General features: G+C 42.7%; 1 protein-coding gene across 3 annotated transcripts in view; it reads right to left on the bottom strand.

The window, feature by feature from the left end:
* The window catches only part of KCNH3 (potassium voltage-gated channel subfamily H member 3), a 41,100-nt gene that overhangs the window by 10,014 nt on the left and 10,780 nt on the right, over positions 1–20,306 (bottom strand). The window lies entirely within an intron of this gene.

The raw sequence follows: 20,306 nt of genomic DNA on the forward strand, positions 1-20,306 counted from the left end.
CTTCCTTCCTCCCTCCCTTCCTTCCTTCCTTCCTTCCTTCCTTCCTTCCTTCCTTCCTTCCTTCCTTCCTTCGTTCCTTCCTTCCTTCCTCCCTTCCTCCCTTCCTTCCTTCCTTCTCATTCCCACAGTATGTTAGTTTTCAATCCACATTAGAAAAGCTCACCCACAGATACCATCTGGGTAATATGTGGTATACTAGAGAACTGAGACATGGCAACTAGGGCTAGGCTTTACCAAGGAGGGGGGCTGGCATCTAGCCCTGGGTGTCAAAGACAGCTAGGACAAGCCATGTCGATGGCGAGACACAACTTATTCACAGTATCAGAAATAATTCTCCTATAGGTTTGTTTTGGGGGCAGGGCAATGCACCAACAGATTGAAAAAAGGATCCTGGGAGGTACAAATAGAGGAAACTGGGCAGGTAGGTCACCTGCTGGTTAGAGCAATGGCCTAAGAACCAGGAGACTCCTTTCATGAATTGAAATATGTCCTCAGAGGCTGACTATTTTGCCTCGGTTTCCTCCAGTGAAATGGTCCGGAGAAGGAAATGGTAAAGCAATTTAGTATCTTTGCCAAGAAAACTTCAAATAGGGTCACAAAGAGTTGGACATGAATGAAAACCATAAGGACAGAATAAACTCTGACCAATGGCTGCCCTGCCTCTGCTCACTCAGGCCATGGCTGTCCTTTCCCTCATCATCTCTGCCTGGAACAGCTGATCCACTGGCTTAGCCCATCTCCTCTAGAAAGCTCCCCCAAATCTAGCCTCCCAAACAGTAGGCGTACCCATCCCACCAGATACCCATGGGCCCTGGGCTCATTCTACTCTGTCCCTGATACCACTTCTCCTCATTGAGGCTCTGGGACTAGACTGAGATTAGAGAGGAGGGAATCCTGAGCTAACTCCAATCCCATGGCTTCCTGAGGGATCTGTCCTGAACTGAGTAGATCCTGGGACAACAGAGAAAGTCTCAGCACCTCTGCTGCCCCCCAAGCTTCAGGAGAGCCCCTTCTAGGGATTTCCTTCTAGGAACTCTAGAGAAGAGAAAATAGCATAGGGAAGAAGGAAGGAAGGAAGGAAGGAAGGAAGGAAGGAAGGAAGGAAGGAAGGAAGGAAGGAAGGAAGGAAGGAAGGAAGGAAGGAAGGAAGGAAGGAAGGGAGGGAGGAAGGGAGAAAGGAAGGAAGGAAGGAAGGAAGGAAGGAAGGAGGGAGGGAGGAAGGAAGAGAGGGAGGAAGGAACCAATAAACAAAGGGAGGGAGGGAGGGAGGAAAGGAAGAAGGAAAAAGGAAGGGAGGAAAAGGAAGGAAAGAAGGAAGGAGGGGAGGGAGGGAGCGAGGGAGGGAGGGAAGGAACATAATAGGCCTATTAGAAGGATTGCAAGAGTCATTCCAGTGCCTCATGGTGCACACACTATCCACAATCCCATCATACTTTGTACGACACTCTCCCTCCCACCCAATACATTCTTGCTGATCTCTCTCCATTCCCTATGACCCTTCACCCTTCAGGTATGTATGTCCACACTATGTATAGCTCATTGGCCCTCTCACACTTTTTGATTCATCCATCCTACATCCTTCATTAAAAACACTTATTATGTGCCTACTATGTACAATGTATGGTGCCAAATAATGAAAGACATACAAATGAACATTTTTCTTCATGGAATCTACAGACTAGAAGGGAAGATGAGACATAATTATACAAATAACTCTCAGACAATAATGGGGGAAGTTGCCATCTGATGGTACCAACTGAGTATGATAGTTTAGAAAAGGAAGGGACCACCTCCAGCTGGGCAAGTCACTTACCCACTGTTTGCCTCAGTTTCCTCATCTATAAAATGGGGAGAATAATAGCACCTACCTGCTATGGTTGTTGTAAGGATCAAATAAGATAATATTTGTAAAGCACCTAGCATAGTACCCGGCACATTGGAAGTGCTATATCCACACTAGCTATGTTTAAGAAATGGTAGGTCAGATGGTGGCATCAGGACAGACTCAGCAGACTGTGAAGGAGGTCCTTGGCTTGGGCTACATGATATATGGTGGGATTTAAACAGGCAGAGATGAAGTACAGAAGGACATTCTGAGTGAAAGGAGAGACATGGAGGAACCTCAAGGGGGTTTTAAGAAGTAGCCAAGTTCAGCTTGTTAGGCTGGGGTTGAGAGCTTGGCTTGGAAGCAGGAAAGTCAGGGTTCACTTTTGGCCTCACTAACTCTGGGACACTGTGGACAAGTCACTTTACCTCTCTGGGATGAAGGGAGACTAGAAGTCATAGAAGGGTTCCCGACTGTGTCAAATGGAGAGAGCTTCCCTCCCCCCCCTTCCCTGCATAAGGTTTAAGGAGGTGTGGAGTCAAGGAAGATATTGTTGCCAAGACACATTAGGGCCACAGTGGAGGGGAGGGACCCTTTGAGGTGGGCCAGCAGTAGAGATACAGATTTGAGGAAGGTAAAAGCCATCGCTGAGGCCATGAGAATAGATGACAATAGGAAGAGAGAGAAGGAACTAGAAGGAGGGTCCAGGAGAGAACATGGAGAGCACTGACATTGAGGAGGTGTGTGAAAGGGAATTCTTTATTCTCTTTGTCTATGTTAAGTTAATCAACAAAAACTTATAAACATCCCTACTTAACACTAAGTAAGAGAGTTCCACCCTTTTAACTCAGTCAGAAACTTGTGGATCCTTTGATAAGAGTTGACACCTTCAGAGGATGAGAGGTGTGAATCCCATAGACACTGTCCCACTGGGCAGTGCTAGACAATTTGAAAACAGTGATTGGCCCCTGTGAAAAGGGGAAGGGGCAAGAAGTCACCATAAAAGCAAGCCCTGAACTCCCTCAAAGCAGACTGTCCCTCAAGAGATTATTTGAAGAGATTATCTTCTGGAGATAGTCTTCCAGGGAGTTTCACTGGAGACTGTGGCTTGGAATGTGGGCTTGAAGCTCTGCTTCAATTTAGACTCTGACTCCTGGACTACTTATTTGAGTGAGTGAAAGGCTGACTCCTTTCCTAGTTTCCTAAGAGACTAGCTTCCATCTTGGAGGAGGTCCTGTGGTTACTCACCACCAGCCTTCCGGGTTGAGAGCTAATTAATCTCTGTCTGGATTAAGCAGACCCAGAGTAAACATTTAGATTGATAGGACAGATAACCTCTCTAACCTCTTCACATTTCTCTATTGTTTCCTCTCCATTTTGTAAATATTTGTAAATACATTTGTAACCCAAGATATAATAAATATTGGCGACCACATAATTTCATAAAATTATTGTCCAATCATTAAATTTAACCCTTACAGGTGAAAGGAAGAAGAAAGGGGGAGCCGCAAGTCAACAGAGGAGGGCGAGGGTCAGGAAGGGCTACTTGATTTTATGAAAAGAACAGTTTCAGCAGAGAGGTATGTATGTGTGTGTGTGTGTGTGTTGGGGGAATCCAGATTGCAGGGAGTGAGTGGGTGGTGAAAAAAGCAGCAGAAACTACTCTTTTCAGAAGCACTGAGGTGAAATGAAGGAGACAGGAGAGACACTGAAAGGTTAGCAGGATGAAGGAGCTATTTTCAGAAAAAGACACTGGAGTACATATTTGAGGGCAGTGGAAGGAGAGGGATGCAAGAGGATGGAAACAGGGGCATTCTGGGTGGCACAGTGAATAGAGTACCAGGTCCAGAGTCAGGAGGACCTGGGTTCAAATCTGTCCTCAGATACTTCCTAGCTGTGTGACCCTGGGCAAGTCACTTAACCCTTCTTGCCTAGCTCCTGCCCTTACGTCTTAAGAGTTGTTCCTAAGACAGAAAGCAAAGGTTTAAAAAGAAAAGAAGAAGGAAGCAGTGTTTATTAAGTACCTATTATGCACTGTGTTAAGCCCTTTACAAATATTATCACATGTAATCCTAAAAACAGCACAAGGAGGTAGGGGCTATTATTATTATCACCATTTTCCAGATGAAGAAAATGAGTCAAATACAGGTTAAGTCCTTTGCCCAAGGTCACACAGGGAGGGAAGGAATGTCAGGTGCTGTGCTTTAGAAATATCTCATTTGATTCTCACAATAACTCTGCAAGATAGGTGCTATTATTACTTCCATTTTATAGTTGAGCAAACTGAGGCGATATATGTTAAGTGATTAGCCTAGGGTCACACAGCTAGTGAGCATCTAAGGCTGGATTAGAATTACAGATCTTTCTAACTCCAGGTTCAGTATTTTATCCATTGTGACACCTAGCTGCTTCAAGAGGTCATGGGAATGCTGACTCTCTAGGGCCTGGAGCAAGTGGGAGGGAAGTAAAGGAAGAAGAGAGAACAGAAGGCAAGAGGTTGGAATCAATGACACAGGTGAAATGAGAGAAAGAGAAAGACAGAAAGAGAGAGACAGACAGAGAGAGAAAGGGAGGGAGAGAGAGAGAGAGAGAGAGAAAGGGAGGGAGAGAGAGAGACAGAGAGAGAAAGGGAGGGAGAGAGAGAGACAGAGAGAGAAAGGGAGGGAGAGAGAGAGACAGAGAGAGAAAGGGAGGGAGAGAGAGAGACAGAGAGAGAAAGGGAGGGAGAGAGAGAGACAGAGAGAGACAGAGACACAGAGAGACACAGAGAGAGACAGAGACACAGAGAGACACAGAGAGAGACAGAGAGACAGAGAGAGGGAGCGCACTATTTCTAAGGAGAGATGGATCAGTGAAGAATCCTGTGACTTTCAGAGGCCAAAAGGAGGGCTCGAAGCCTCTTCAAAGGCTAGGGGAAGGGAAATGATCTGCTGGAGGAAGAAGGGGAAAAGCAAAACAAAAAAATCATTAAAGACTTGAAGAGCTGCCACCGGTGGAGCATTCAGCAGGGAGCCGGCAGCCCACGATGAACAAGCGAATGAATGGCTAGAGCAGTGTTAAGGTTAGGCCGCAGGAATTTTCAGTGGGCCCTGACAAGGGCTGCGTTGAGTCTTCTCCTGAAGCCCTCAGTAGTCCAGGTGGAGGAGTGGATAAAATGGACTTGAGGGTTGGTGGGAGTGGCGTGCCAGAAGGCCAAGGGGGTGAGGATGGGATTCCAGTCTGCAATCTGCAAACTCATACCTGACTCCATCTGTCTTCCCTCCATGCCCTGTTCTCCATTATCCTCATACATGTAGTAAAAACAAATCCTTACTTTCTGCCTTAGAATCAACACTGTATATTGGTTCCAAGTTAGAAGAGCAGTAGGGGCTAAGTGACTTGCCCAGGGTCACACAGCTGGGAAGTATCTGAGGTCATATTCGAACCCAGAACCTCCCATCTCTGGGCGTGGCTCTCCATCCACTGAGCCACCCAGCTGCCCCCTCATATTTCCAATGAGCACATAGTCATGCTGCTGACTTCTCCCTGTGACAGCATCTCTCTAAGACTCACATCTTTGACACCCTCCCAACACGTTCTGCGTGCCTCCACATACAATCCCTGTATCGTCCCTGTGACCCATGAAGTCACCATACAATCTAGCTCTGATGCCCCAACCAGCTCCCTCTGGCCTGTATAATGGAAAGAGCCCTGCACGTGGGGACAAAGGGGACATCCCAGCCCAGTTCTACATCCCATGAGCACTGCACGGGACCCTGCATTTTAGTTTCCTCTCCTATAAAATCAGGATGTTGGACAAGAGGACGCCGAAGGCTCCTTCTAAAGCTTCACTTTATAATCCTTCGCTGAAAACGATGCCAGAGAATCTTGTATTCTAAGAAAGTAATTAAGGAACTGGCAGGATTGAGAGTCCAAGTCACTTATAACCTCGATGAACAAGTCCCAACCAAGGCAGAAACAGCTGGCTGAGAAAGAGATCAAGGGTGGCACATCCTTCTCTGAGGAGCATCTTCACCATAAAGCCAAGAAACGTTAAGGCATTGGAGATGGGAAGGAAGAAGGACATGTTCCCTTAAGGATTTACTCAGAAGGAAACTGGAAGAAGAAAAGTACTCCCCACCCACTTAATACTAATGGAAAAAAGAAAGGAAGGAAATGAGCATTTATTATGCACTTACTATATGCCAGGAGCTTTACAAACATTTCAGTTGGTCCTCGCAATAATCCTGGGAAGTATTATTACTATTATTATTATTTTACAGCTGAAGAAACTGAGGCAGACAGAAGTTAAGTGATTTGTCTCTGCAGACTTTGGATTCAGGTTTTCCTAACTCCAGGCTCAGTGCTCTCTTCACTGGGTCACCTAGTTGGGAATTTTGTGTATCTGTTGGAAGGCAGAGAAGAAGAAGTTGGAAGGTCTGAGAGCGAGACCTGGTGAGCCATTTATGACCTGGGGGGCTCTGGGTAATCATATCGCTTTTCCTGGACATTGGCTCCTTCATGAAAAACAAGAGGGTGGGATGAGTCCCATTCCGGAATCAATAATCATGGCTAACATGTATATGGGCAGCATTTCCCGATTTCCAAGGCGTTTTATATATGGTAGCCTAAGTCCTTGGTCCTCAAACAACTCTGTGAGGTAGGCGGGCTCTATTATTATCCTCATTTTACAGGTGAAAAAAGTAAGACCGAGGAGAGGCATCAGGGACTTGTCCGGGGATGTAGATATCTCTATATAATGCCGTATGCATTATCTGACTGTATAAGGCGGGATATCAACTCAGGTCTTCCTGACTGTAGGCTCAGCTCTCCATTCATTGGATCCCCCACCCAGAAGCCATTGGGCTTTAGATCTTATTTATATTTGTGTGGCCTTGAGCAAATCTCTTTTTCCTCTCTGGGTTCAGCTCCCTTGTTTGTCAAAAGGGCTGGACTAAAGAATTCTCAGTGCTGCCTTTAAGCTCTACTGGTCTGGGAGTCCTGGAGTCACTCTGGAACAGGAAATGTGTGTGTAGTGTCCTAAGGCTGAGGTCTAGGTAGCAGGGCCATTGCTCATGGTCAGGACAAGAAGCCCAGAACCATCCCGTGGGTAAAGATGCCAAGGACTGCCAGCTTCCATTGGAAGGGGAACCCGAGGGCTGAGAAGTCAGCATAAGCAAGGGAAAGGCTGAGATAGAAAGGCAAGATGGCGGCAACACAAGAGAGGCAGATTAGTCCCAGACAAGAAGCCAGTCCAATGGGAATCCGGCAATCTTGTGCCAGACTTTTGGGCCAAATTCAGGGAAACTGAGGGTGGGATTCCTGTGGTTTATAACTCGGCAGTTCTAGAAATGTTGTTCTATGGGAAAATCTCTGGTTTGTTAAGTCTCATCTTTCTGAGTTTCCTGCCAAGACATAAAGACCATCATCTCCAAGAATTCTTGGAAAGAGCTCTTCCTTGACCTCTCCTAGGACTGCACTGGAGATATCAATCATGTCCCAATGCCACGTGGTCAGTAGGTTGTCCTAGCTTGGAGATGTCAGTCCTGGCCCCAGAAGAGCTGCCTGCTAACTTCCATTGTCCCTGCCCCTCTCTTTCTCTGTGCTCTCTTGGCCATCTCCAGCTTAGCTGGAGGCAGCTAGATGGGGCAGTGGATAGATTGTGGGACCTGGAGTCAAGGAAGACCTGAGTTCAAATCGGACTCTGACACTTACTAGCTGTGTGACCTTGGGCAAGCCCCATAACCTCTTTTGGCCTCAGTTTCCTCAACTGTAAAATGGAATCCTAACAGAAGTGAAGATGAAATGAAATATTTGCAAAAAGCCTGGTGCACAGGGGATGTTTATTCCTTTCTTCCTCCTTCCATGCATTTCTGTGCTCTTTGAAAGCGATGGGCTAATATTTGCTGAATTGAATTAAATTCAAGAAGAATGTTAGTAAACCCCTTTTGAAAATCACAACCTGTCTCCGAGTGAGCTAAAAGAAAAGAAAGAGAAATTCCTAACCAGTTTAGGAAAGAAACATGGCAATTACAGAGAAATTCAGATTTTTGGAAAGAATACTAGGTTCAAGTGCAGTCAGGAAAACCAATTTGAACCCTGGTTCTAACAGTAACTAGCTACATCTCTCTGAGCCTCAGTAAATTTTAAAATGCAGCTGGATGGCTCAGTGAATAGAGCCAGACCTAGAGACAGGAGGTACTGGGTTCAAATTTGGCCTCAGATACTTCCTAGCTCTGTGACCCTGAGCAGGTCACTTTACCCCAATTGCCTAGCCCTTATTGCTCTCGAAACTGATACTTAGTATTGATTTTAAAACCGAAGGTAAGGATTTAAAAAGAAAATAAAATGCTATAGGTATGAGTTATCATTATGGTGGCTCTGAATGGATCTCAGATTCTGTATAGAGCCCATCCTATTCATACTCAGGACTCTTAATTCCTTCTTTCCAGAAATGTCAGGTTACTCGCTGAAGGGGTGAGCCCGAATGAAAATGGACGATCTGACGAGTGACATTAATCTAGTCAAATGAGAAGATCCATAAATGTGTGGCATCCGTTCGATTGTGAGTCCTTGAGGACGGGGGTCTTCCCTTTGCCTCTTTTTTATCCCCAGCCTAAGCATAGTGCCTGGCACACAATAAAAAATAATGCTGATTGAGTAATCAAGGACTTGCATGGACAAGAGAACTCCTGGAAAGGCTCCAGAGAAGCAAAGGAGCCTGACGTGTTTCAAGAGAAAGTCTTAAGAACGCTAGTGAGTGCAGATCTGAAATTGTTGGGGGTGACCCATGCTGTGTGGCTAAGACTCCTTTTCATGTGTTGCGGTTGAGGTTCAGTTCTGGGAAACTTGAAACTTCCATAGAGATAAAGGCTAGATATGAAAGGGAAAAAAATCAGAGCTGCCTTGATTCCTCATAAAATATCCCGGGTCATCTGCTCTCTAAGTAAGCTTCAGCCACAGGTGTAGATGAACGAATTCATATTCATTGGGAGATGCAAAGACCTGGAAACAAAGGAGATGCCTATTGGACCGTTCGTTCAATAAGAACAAAAGGAAGTTGTGGCTCATGAATGGAATGGGATATTGCCACCTTATAGGAAATGAGAAATATGAAAAATTCTGAGAAAAATGGGAAGACTCAGATGAACTGATGCAGAATAAAATAAGGAGAATCTTCTTATTAAGGAAAACAATATTGCACAAGGTAACAACCACCCAGGACTGCATTGGAGAAGTCAATCGTGCCCCAGTGCCTCATGGTCAGACTGATTAACACATTGCCTGGCACATAGTAGATGCTTAATAAATGTTTCTTGACTGAAACCCAAACCCAACTATTCTGTAATTATAGAATCACAGAATTTGGGGCTGAAAGGGATCTTCCCAGCCTTCCAGTCCAACCCAAACTCAAAAGTACCCCCTCTTAACAAACTTGTAATATAGCATCATTTCCTCTTGGAGACCTCTAAGGAATATAAATCCGCCACTTCAAGTCAGGCCATTCTACTTGCAGATAGCATCATTTAAAAAGTTTTCCTGACATTAAGCATAAATTGACTTCTTTGCAAATTCCACTTGAACCCTCCTCCAGTCTCCTTTTCTTCACGTTAAACAGCTCCTAGTTCCTTTCATCTATCCACATATGCCCTGAACTCAGGGCCCTTCACAATCCTGGTTGCCTTTTTCGAGACACACTTAAGCTTATTGATATCCTTCTGTAAGGATAATTTAAGTATGGGTGTAGACATTCCTGATTTTGTTAGACTAAGTCGGGTGGAGTAATCTAAAGTTCACACTTCTTAAACCGTGACACCCAGAACTGAACAATAAATGAAAGCAGAGAACAGCAGGTACCTTCATCTCTCTGTTCCAGTAAGCTATACCTCCTAATGGAGCCCCAAATTGCACTGGGTCTTTTGTCTGTGACTTCACACCGACTCCTAATGAGATCTATTCCTTATAAAGAAATGAGAAAAATTACTTCCCTGCATTGGCGCTGGGAGGAAATGGGTACTGTGGGTGTTAAAGGCTGCACAGACTATCAGACTCGCTTGAGATGTTGGTTAGTTTTACCTGATGTCTTTTTCCTTCCATTTTCTTTCTTTTTTTTTTAAATTATAAAAACAGCCAGTGCTTCTACTGCCTTTTAAGGTTTGCAGAACACCTTAAAGATGTTAGCTCATCCTATCCTCACAACAAAGCAGAGAGGAAGGTGCTATGATTACCCTTATTTTGCAAATAAGAAGACTGAGGCAGGAAACTTGCCCAGGGTCATCTAGCTAGTAAGTGTCTGAAGCTATATTCGAACTCAAGTCTTTTTGCTTCTTGTTACAAGGAATGTCTTTGTTGTTTGGGGGAGGAGGTGGATATATTTGGAAATGAAAGTGAGGTAAAAACTGAAGACATCAATAAAATGATTTAAAATGAATTTTTAACAAAGAAGCCACATTAGAAAATATGATGCAAATATACATTTAGGGCTGCAAAGTTGTTCATGTTCATTGACCTGACCTAGAGATGCCATTACTGAGGTCAGGCCCTAAGGGCAAAGAGAGGGTCAAAAACCACGTTTGGATGAAAATATTTGTGACAAAATAAATGGAAATAACTCAGATGCCATAGGTGGGAGAAATAGCCGGAGAGCTTGTGATATTTGAAGGTAATGGATTGTATTATGTTATTGAAATGACAAATATTGGAAATATAAAGGAACTATATGAAGAGATGAAAAGAAAATAGAATAAGAATAATAAATATAGCATTACATTAAAAAAAATAACAGCCACAAAGTCAAGAGAAAAAAGTATCCAAGGAAGAGAACTTAAATGTAATGGATGTCTATATTAGCACATATATGTAATTTACATATTTTAGACCAAATTGTAAACAATGTAGAGTTTGCAGTTTTGCACATAATTTTGTAAATGCATTTATTTAGTTAGATTTTTTTTGTTGGTGATATAGTTCTTATGTGTATATATAAAAAAAGGAAGCTGGGGACAGTGAAGTGGCTCAGTGGATAGAGAGCCAGGTCTAGCCAAGGGAAGTCCTGGGTTCAAATCTAGTCTCAGTCACTTCCTAGCTGGGTGACCCTGGGCAAGTCACTTAACCCCTATTGCCCAGCCCTTATCATTCTTCTGTCTTGGAATAGATACTTAGTATTGATTCTAAGATGGAAGGTAAGAATTTAAAAACAAAACCCCTAAAGAAGTCAATGGACTCATCCCTTTCCTACACTGATATTTGCTGCGTGAGGATTGGTTGTTGCATTTCTTCCAACTTTCTTAGTAAAAATTCCCTTTTGAAAAACGCTTCAAAATAACTAAGAATAAAGAGATGTTTTTCTCCAAGTTCAATAAAGAGGCAAGGAAAGAATTACAGTTACAGAATTCAGAAAGTCTCTGGGAAACTGGAGTAGAAAGAGTGGAAACCCTCAAGGAATAGAGTTTGCATCTGCTGTCAATTTTGGTCCTTTTTTACCTGGATAATTCATAAGATGAGAGGAGTTAGACACAGCAAGAACCTTAAAATGCATTCTCTAACTCCCTTGTTTCTCGGGTAGGGAAAATGAGGCTGAGAGAGATAGGATGTGGGGGAGAGTTGTTGAATTTGAAGTCAATTCCCACTTCTATTACTTTCTATCAACTGCATGTTGGAGTTCTCTGTCTCTGTCTCTGTCTGTCTGTCTGTCTGTCTGTCTGTCTGTCTGTCTGTCTCTCCTTGTCTCTCTCTCTCTCTGTCTCTCTCTCTATCTCTCTCTCTGTCTCTCCCCCTCTCTCTCTGTCTCTGTCTCTGTCTCTCTCTCAAACCCTTACCTTCCATCTTAGATTCGATACTATGTATTAGCTGTACACAATAGAGTGGTAATGGCTAAGCAATGGGAGTAACATGACTTGTCTAGGGTCACACAGCTAGAAGTGTCTGAAGCCATATTTGAACACAGAACCTCCCATCTCCAGGTCTGGCTCTCTATCCACTGAGCAGCCACCTGGCTGCCTCTCTTGGTTTCCCCTAACTGGATATTTAGTAGACATCTTGGAATTCCAAATACGTAGTATCATTTAATCCAGCTCTTTGGACATCACTAATGGTCTTCATCCTGTCCAGAGATCTGCCCATAGCTTTGGGCTAACATGGGCTATCTACAGACAGAGAATCTTTATCCACTTTAATCTTCCCTGAGCAAGAGTGTATACAGAACTCATAGCTGGCTAGTGCTATTCCCCATCTCTGGCCAATAATAGTCCACCTGGGCACTAGCTAAAATATGGGGCAGGATGCAGCAGATTCATCTTCTTCAATTAAAATCTGACCTCAGACAATCACTAGCTGTGTGATCTTGGGTAAGTCACTTTTCCCTGTCTCCGTTGCTCATTTGTAAAATGAGCTGGAAGAGGAAAAGACAAACCACTTCAGTATCTCTGCCGAGAAAACACCTGAAGACACAACTAAAAAAATGACGACAACAAAATATACAGGGCAGTGAATTGTGGTCTTTCCCTACTTCATGTTTAATTCTACATCCATAGCCTTAGAACTTCTCAGCGATCGCCCACCTCGAAGTCAAGAACTCTGGTATGTGTATGGGATGCCAAGTTTCACTGTCAGTATCCTCCACTGGTGAGTACAATAGACTCCTAGTAACCATTATTCTCTGAGTACAGACTGTTCCTTGGTCCATCAGGCTAGTATGAGTATTCAAGACAAAAGGCTTTAATGGGGGGGCAGCTGGGTAGCTCAGTGGATTGAGAGCCCGGTCTAGAGACAGAAGGTCCTGACACTTCCTAGCTGTGTGATCCTGGGCAAGTCACTTGGCCCCCATTGCCTAGCCCTTACCACTCTTTACACAGTATTGACTCCAAGACAGAAGGTAAGGGTTTAAATAAAAAAAAAAAGGTTTTAATGATCTCCAAATAATGTTGAAAGAGTCACATCCGATTTACTTTTCTTGCCCTCTTGATTTTTGGTTCTCTACAACCTTATAGCCACAAATGAGATCATTGCATGGCTTAGCAATCATAGCATCTTTCCTCACAAACTATCTATAATAACCATCAAATCCTGGAAAAGTCATTGGTCAATGGAGGTTCTTTGGGCGTGGCTGGCTGGTGAATGTTCTTGTCTTCTCTGCTTCAGTATTCATTCCGAGACACATGATGAAGAGTCTATAAAACTAGGCCCTCTTAATTGACCATTTCCAACTATCTTCTAGATGATCTAAGACTTTGCTTAGTCTTCTTTCATGTCGTTCCAAGTTCTTTTCAAAGGCAAGGAGGTCATCTAATACATCAGCACTTCCAGAGCATCCATCTATCTCACCACCTTCTCCATAAGCTATTAAAATGTGATTGCTGTCCCCAAGATTCCTTGAGGCAATTTCTCAAAGTGTCAGAATATTCCTGGATGATCAGAAAGTTGTCTTCTCTGTCTTCCTCTGCCCTGGAGATCTAGTAGTACTTAGTGCATCAGCACAGTACTGAAAACCACTGGCTGACCATCAAACAGTTGACGTGATCTGGAACTTAGGGCATAACGTACGAATCCACCTCAGTTCCCTCGTTTAGCATCCGGTTTTCTCAGATCTGGGTCTTTCTAGTCTGTCCCTGTTCCATCATCTCCATCTCCAGCAGAGATCTAGGCACAGGACTCTGTGATGATGCTATTGGCCAACAATTCTTTCAAATGGCATTTGAGGGTCTCCATACATGCCTGAAAAGGCTATCTTCCAGGATCATGCTTAAAAGCACCAGGAGTTGTTGTTGCCCCTTGGGCACATCCCACAGCCTATATATTCAGCAAGGACACACCAGTCCTCACGCTGACTTTCTTCCTCAAATGGCCCTTCTCCGGCACTGGAGAGACATCAAAGGCAAAGCTTCTGAATGCAGTGGCAAAGCATTGAATAAGTGCTTACTATATGTTCCAAGCCCTACGGGGGTGTAAAAAAGGAAAACAAGGCAGTTCCTGCTTTCAAGGAGCTCACATCCTAAAGGAAGGAAACCACGCATTATGGGAAGGTTCCGCTTCAGGGTAGATGGTAAGGCCAGATGCTCTTTAGGACCTGAAGGCAAGGCAGTGAGGCAGATGGTAAAGTTTATTGGACTTTGGGGAGCAATGGTAAGGCAGATAAGCCTTAATCAGTGACTCCTGGGAAAGGAGTGGTGGACCCAAAGGTCATATAGTAAAGTGTAGCTTTGGGTTATCTCAGACAGCAGTAGAGGTTGCAGGGGGAGGGTATTTAACATCTAGCTAAGAGCACATGTTTAGCAACTAGTGGGAACTTCACAATGGGAGTTGAAGTGGCAGAGGGAGGGAAAGGGTTCCCTAAGGCGTGTTCATGAGGTCCTACAAATACTAGGGATTTGGGGTGATGCATATCTCAGGTTCTTCAAGGTCTCTCCTCTCCACGACCCCATCAATTTTCCAATTCTGGTCTACTGATATTTGGCTTCTGATCTATTAATGATAGAATCTTCTCTTGAGTGCACTCAACAGGGCTGTGTCCACATTTGTAACACAAGCCAGCTCAACCTGGCCATCTGCACTCCAATGACATCGTTCTGGGCTGAAGCTCTTTTGACTTCCAATCCAAGCTCCTTTCCCCTTCCATTATGGCTTCTCCATCCCCATAGTTCTTTCTCTGTAATTTCCATCCTTCAACAAATATGGTTTACAGCCTACACGATCAACAACTCAGTCAACAGGTATTCCACGACCCATAGTCTTTTGTAGGTTAATTCCTGAGAGGAGCACCATGTTTCGAACACCCAGAGATCCATGATGGCTTTTAAACCTAAAGCTCAGTCCTGATATGTCTCCAGGCTCCATAATGCCAAGAAGCAAAGTATTTCAACTCACTTTACAAAATAGAAATAGTACTATTATAGCAGGTGATCTGACCTGGGGAAATATCTGAAAGTCCTACTGTTCCCTGCTAGTGTTCTCACCTCCCCCAATGAGAAAAGAACTTGAAAGAAGCAGCACAGGCCTAGGAAGTAAAATTATCACCTAATAAAGAAAACCTGAGAGTCAACTAAAAAAATTAGCTGAAATAATTAATATCTGCAGCAAAATGGCAAAACCTAATGTGATAAATCCAGATGAATAATCACATAATAACTTAGAATAAATTCATAACATCCATATGAATCACTAGCATTTCTGCATATTACTAACAAAATCCTGCAGGAAAGGATGAAAAGAAATTCCACCTAAAGTAGCTATAGAATACCCACCCAGGAACTATATGAATTCAACTACAAAAGAGTCTTTATAGAAATAAAGATGGATTTAAATTCTTGGAGAAATACACTTGCTCATGAATAGGACAGGCCAACATAATAAAAATGACAATACTATCTATCTTTATTGTCATAATACTTGGATTACCAAGGATTACTTTATAGAGCTAGAAAGAAAAATAAATTTATCTAGAAGAACAAAAGACCAAGAATTTCAAGATCCAGAAGAAAGTGGGCCTTAAGTAGTTCCAGATCTCAGACTATATTCAAAAGCAATAATCACCAAAAGTACTGACTGAAAATGGGAAGGTTGATCAATTGGAAAAAGCAGGGACACAACATATAGAAGCAAATGAGCATCGGTAGTATGGTGCTTGCTAAATCCAAAAGTCCTAGCTATTGGGGTAAGTAATGTGAAGAGTGAATCAAACTTTCTTTGTTGATCAATCAGCAACTTTTAAATTAATCAACCAAAAACTTAAACACCCCTACTTAACACTAAATAAGAGAATTCACAAGTCAATTACTAAAGTGGGTGACAACTCCAGAGGCCACTGATGACCTCCTGGGCAGTGCTAAGCAAACTGAAAGATTGCAATTGGTTCCTGTAAAGTGGAGTAAGGGACAGAAAGTGACATGGGGAAAGGACTATAAAAAATCCTGAACTTCATGTCCAGGGAACTTCTCCTTGGTTTTGGAGGTGGCTTTGGACTTGACCTTCAGTTTGGACCTTGACTTTGGCCTTTGGACTGCTTCCTGGAGGACTGCTCCTGATTCTTCTCCTTTGGAATTCGTCTTGGGTGAGTGAGTAGCTGGCCTTCCTTTCCTGGCTTCTGGAGAGATTAGTTCTGGAGAGGCCTTCCTTTCCTGGAGAAGGCTGTGTTGGTGGAACCCTTGCATAAGAGAACACCTCTGGCTGAGGGTTACCAAGCCCTGCGGGGGCTGAGCTGAACACCAGAGCAACATTTAGTGTGATAGGCTAGACATTTTCTCTACCCTCTTCTTACATTTCTCTACTTTCACTCTTTCCATGTCTTTGTAAATAAAGCTTCTAAAGTAATTTTTAAATCAGTGACTACAATATTACTTTAGAATTCTTATATTTAGTCAAAATCCTAATTTTAAATTCTTACAGTGATGACTTAGAATTCAAAAGCTGCTAGAAACTCCAGAAAGCAGAATGGCAGAAATTAGGTTAAGATCAGCATCTCATATCATATATCAAGATAAGCTCCAGATGGATGTATAACTGTGATAAAAGGTCACATCATAAACAAATTAAAGAAGTTATCTCTCACAATGATGGAGAGGAGAAGAGATATAGAGAGGATCAAAGAAGATGATAAGATGAACAATTTAGATTATATAAAAATTAAAAAAAAACTTTTTCCCAAAAAAAATGAATGTCATTAAAATGAGAAGGGAAAGAGTCAACTAGGGAAAAATCTTTGCAGTAAGTTTCTTTGACAAAATTTTCATTTTCCATATTTATAAGTGATTCAAATTTATTACAATTTATTATAATTCATTGGATTGTAAGTTCCCTGAGTGTAGGGATTGTCTTTTGTCTCTTTTTTTGTACTCCTAGTGCTTAATTCAGTGCCTGGTACATGGTAGGCACTTAATATTTACTGAATTGACTTGAATTTATAACAAGAACCATTCCCCAACAGATAAATGGTCAAAGAATACAAACAGGTAGTTTTGAAAACTATCAACAACCATATTAAAAATACTCCAAGTAACAAATAATTAGAGAATGCAAATTAAAGCAACTTTGAGGTCCTACCTCACATCCATCAGATCAGCAAAGATAATGAAAAAAAGAAAATGAGAAATGTTAGAAGGGAAATGGAGAAACAATACCTCGATCTACTGGGGCTCCATCAATGGAGTTGGGAGTTGGTATGGCCATTCCATGTGCACTTTGGAACTTTGCCCAAAAAGTCATGAAAACATACAAACACTTTAACCAGATCATATACTACAACTAGGCGTCAGCCCAAAGAAATCAAAGAAAGAGAAAAAGGATATATGTACAAAAAGATACTTAGAGCAGCAACTTTTGTAACGGCAAATGAATGGAAACTAAGGGGAATCTTTATCAATTGGGGGATGGATGAACACATTAAGGTATATAAATGTAATGAAATAAAAGTGAAGGTTTCGGGGAAACCTGGGAAGATTTGTGTGAACCAGTGCCTAGGGAAGCAAGCAGAACCAGAGCAATTTCTATAATAAAAACAATACTAAAAAGGCAAATGACTTTTAGAGACTTAAGCACTAATCAGTGCGGTGATAATCCATGGTTTCAGAGTACTGAAGATGACCCATGCTTCCTACCTCCTAACAGAGATGCAGAACGAAACATACATGTGTGGACATGGCCATTGTGGGAATTTCTTTTACCTGACTATGTATATTTGCTACGGCAGGTTTTTTCCCTTCAAATTTTGGAGGGGAATTGGTGGGAAGGAGAGGTGGGTTAGGAATAAAATCTCCCCCTCTACCCCCTCAAAGAGAAAAGAGGCCAGAAGGAAGCACAGATAAGCAGAATGACTCGGAAAGTTACATATTGAATTTATCATGTAACTGAAAAAGAACAGCAAATTCTCCAGAATAGAGATTTGCAGTTTCATGTATAATCCTTTCCTTCTGTTCCATAATGTATATGGAAATGCTAATTTTACTTGGTGCTTGTTAAGATACGAATAAAAAAAGAAAAGGAAAAAATTGTGTTGCCTAAATTTTTTTTTAATCCTGAAAAAAATGCTTTTTAATGAACCCTTTGTCCTACTAGAGGCTCCAAGATGGAGTAGAAGAGCACCCAGGGTGAAGGAAGGAAGGATTTAGGGAAGGATGGTAAGATGGCAAGTCAGAAGAAACAGGGAAATAATAAGCGTAAGGACTACAACTGTATAAGCAGAAGGACGATGACTACGACAAAACCAGAGTATGGCAGAATTATAATGACCAAGCTTGGGCCCAGAAAGGAGGTGGGGAAATGCTTCTTCCTCCCTTCTTTTTTCTTTTAAAGTCTTCAGGGATGGCCTGCTGGATAGGGGACGTTCAGAAACTAAAATCATAGGATGACAAAAGGCATCCATTAAAACTAAAACACCCCAACTGAGCTGGACTATATTTAGATACTTTACACCTCTAAATCTATTTCTTGTGACTAGGTCACCTGCCTAGTACAAAGCACAACTAGGATTTGAATCCCAGTCTTTTGACTTTAGTTAGGCTCCCCCCTCCCCAATGCACCAGATTGTATCCTTTACAGACCCAGAGATGACAAAATGTATTCTGTACAGTCCCAGGGAACAGAGGATCAGTGAATAGAACTACCACTAAAGGAAATAGACATTTAATTAAGTTAGGACTTTCAGATTCAAGCTATATACTTAAATTTTAGTGGCATTTAGGCGACAGTGAATAGCATATCAGACTTGGAGTTAGGAGAAGAGTTCAAATCCTGATTTATCCACTTAGCTCTGTGATCCTGGGCAAGTCACTTAACCGCTGTCTACCTTTAAGTCTTTCCTTAACTGTAAAATGGGGATCATAATAGCACCTATCTTCCAAAGTTATTATAAGAGTCAAATGTTAGCCTGTGAGACCCCATTTGGGGTCTTCTTGGCCAAGATCCTAGAGTGGTTTATCATTTCCTTCACCAGCTCATTTTACAGATGAAGAAACAGAGGCCAACAGAGTTAAGTGACATGTCCAGGGTCCTACAGCTAGTAAATGTCTGAGGCCAAATTTGAACTCAGGAAGATGAGTCTTCTTGACTCCAAGCCTAGGACTCTTTCCACTGTACCACCTACCTGCCCCAAAAAGGAAGTGAGAAAATGTTATATAAATGTTAGCAATAATTAAAACTAGAAGACAGTGAATCCCCTTTCAGTGGAAAGGTTCTAGCAGAGTCTGATGACCACTTTGGTTAATAGGGAAGCTGAATGAACTCTTAAAACTCCCAAGATCCTATAATTAAATATCTACTCTCTCCTCCCCTGATGTTCAACATGACAAGTCTTCTCTTTTCCCATCCACCAGGGTTTCTTGGCACCATCTGACACAACTGTCCACCCCTTTCCTCACTGCTCCTTCTATCTTTAGGTCATTTCCTCCTGATCCTGCTTCTTCTCCATCCAGTTCCCTGTCCACTCTCTACCCCGACCCCTCATCCTAGCTTCCTCCAGTCCTGTCCTTGGCCCTTTTCTCTAGGCTCTCTCTATCCATTCCCTTGGTGCTCTGAGTCACGCCCATTGTTTTGACCTCCAGATCTAGACTATCTAGCCCAAGCCTCCTTCCTGAGGAGACTCACACATTTGACCCCTTCCTCCCTCCCTCCTTGGAGAAGAAAGAAGATGGACTCAGACACGAAGAAGAGATACTCAAGTGAGGAAAGCCAAAGGTGAAGTATGGAGAAGAGCATTTGTTTGGACTATTCGAGGTGGGAGCAGAGATGTTTTCCTCTGAGTGCACCATGCCTGGAAAGGATGATGATGTTGCCAAAGGATTTGGGAAACAGACTGTAAAAGCCTGCCACAAAATCATGATAGTAGTGATGGGGGGACTTCATTTATCTTGGATGCCTGTAAGAGATCTCTCTCTGTCTCTCTCTCTCTGTGTCTCTCTGATTAAGAAGGCTTAACTCATCTTTCAAGAAGTGAAGGAGGGACAGCTGGGTGGCTCAGTGGATAGAGAGCCAGGTCTGGAGACAGGAAGTCCTGGGTTCAAATCTGGATTCAGACACTTACTTCTTAGCTGTGTGACCCTGGGCAAGTCACTTAACCTCCAGTGCCTAGCCCTTATCACTCTTCTGCCTTGGAACCAATACATAGTATTGATTCTAAAATGGAAGGTGTTTAAAAAAGGCGGGGTCCCTCTTTAAAGAAACAGATAAAGAACCCCTCATTGTTTGTTCTACCTCTTTTTTTAAACCCTTACCTTCCATTTTAGAATTTATACTGTGTATTGGTTCCTAGGCAGAAGAGTGATAAGGGTTAGGCACTGGGGGTTAAGTGACTTGCCCAGGGTCACACAGCTGGGAAGTGTCTGAGGCAAGATTTGAACCCAGGAACACAAGGAAAATACCAATCAGCTTAGTTTTTAAGAAAATACATTCAGAAGATGGAAAGAAGGACATATAACAGAGGATAAACACAAAAGCTTGGTCTGGTCATATGTAAGTGTTGGGTTTTTGTTGTTGTTGGTTAAAACCCTTCCCTTCCATCTTAGAATCACTACTGTGT

The sequence above is a fragment of the Monodelphis domestica genome, chromosome 5 (assembly GCF_027887165.1).
Source record: "Monodelphis domestica isolate mMonDom1 chromosome 5, mMonDom1.pri, whole genome shotgun sequence".
In the NCBI taxonomy this organism is placed as follows: Eukaryota; Metazoa; Chordata; class Mammalia; order Didelphimorphia; family Didelphidae; genus Monodelphis; species Monodelphis domestica.